This window comes from Orycteropus afer, unplaced genomic scaffold (genome assembly GCF_000298275.1).
Source record: "Orycteropus afer afer isolate SDZICR_OR568_19922 unplaced genomic scaffold, OryAfe1.0 scaffold00536, whole genome shotgun sequence".
NCBI classification, from domain to species: Eukaryota; Metazoa; Chordata; class Mammalia; order Tubulidentata; family Orycteropodidae; genus Orycteropus; species Orycteropus afer.
Window position 1 is genome coordinate 341589 of NW_006922123.1, and position 954 is coordinate 342542.

At 41.4% G+C, this 954-nt stretch overlaps 1 pseudogene; it reads left to right on the forward strand.

Moving 5' to 3' along the window:
- The first annotated feature begins 249 nt into the window (after positions 1–249).
- LOC103209837 overlaps positions 250–954 on the forward strand; it is a 1954-nt pseudogene continuing 1249 nt past the window's right edge.

Consider the following 954-nt stretch of genomic DNA (forward strand, 5'->3'; position numbering starts at 1 on the left):
AGATGAGGCAAATTAGAGTTAGAGCTTTTAAAGTAAAACGTGTGGCCACTCGAGCCTCACTTCACTTAACCCCTTGCTCTCCAGCGCCCACTCTCCCCTCCACGCAAGTGCCAGCCCCTTCAGCTCTCACTCTTGAATGCTTATTTCTAGTTTCAACTCCATTTTACCCTTGTTTTACTTATTTGACTCCAGACATAGTACCCCTCCTTAACAGCACTCCTGCATTCTCTTCAGTTTTCCCAGTGCACAATGACAGGTCCCTTCTTGGATAGACTAAAGCACTTACTAGTAGCACGCCTCCAGACTGTGCTTGGGTAATTTTTCACTAAAGGTCTATGACATTAAATATAATGCATGATTTTGTATGGGTTCCTGGACCAGCAGAGTCAGCGAGAGAATACTGTAGATTAGGGGGAAAATTATGTAAATATTAATTTTCCTGATTGTGACAACTATATTATGGTTAGGTTAGAGAATGTCTTTGTTCCTAGGGGAAAACAAGGAATTTAAGAGTAAACAGGAATCAGATCTACAGCTTAGTCTCAAATGGTTCAGAAAATATTATACATAAATAAAATTAAACAAAAATCAAATATCTTTTTAAAAATCTAAGCATTATTCAACTCTTGTGAAGGTGTGCAGGAGTCCTCTGTAGAGTTAAGATGCTTTTCTGTAAGTGTGGGTTGATTTTAAAATAAAATACTAAGAACAGAAAGGTAAGGAATCTTGTGGGGGAAGCTTTGAGTCAGGACAAGTGTACAACCCAGCTCTGAGCTCTTTTTGAGGTAAGTGACGCCAGTTCTCATTGGTTCTCCAGATATGACCTGTCTCTAGTGGCTAAGGCGCTTGACTGCTAAGCAGAAGGCTGGCAGTTCAAACCCACCAGCCACTCCTCGGAAGGAAGGTTGGGCATTCCTACTTCTGTAGTGATACTGCCTCGGAAACCCAAGGAGG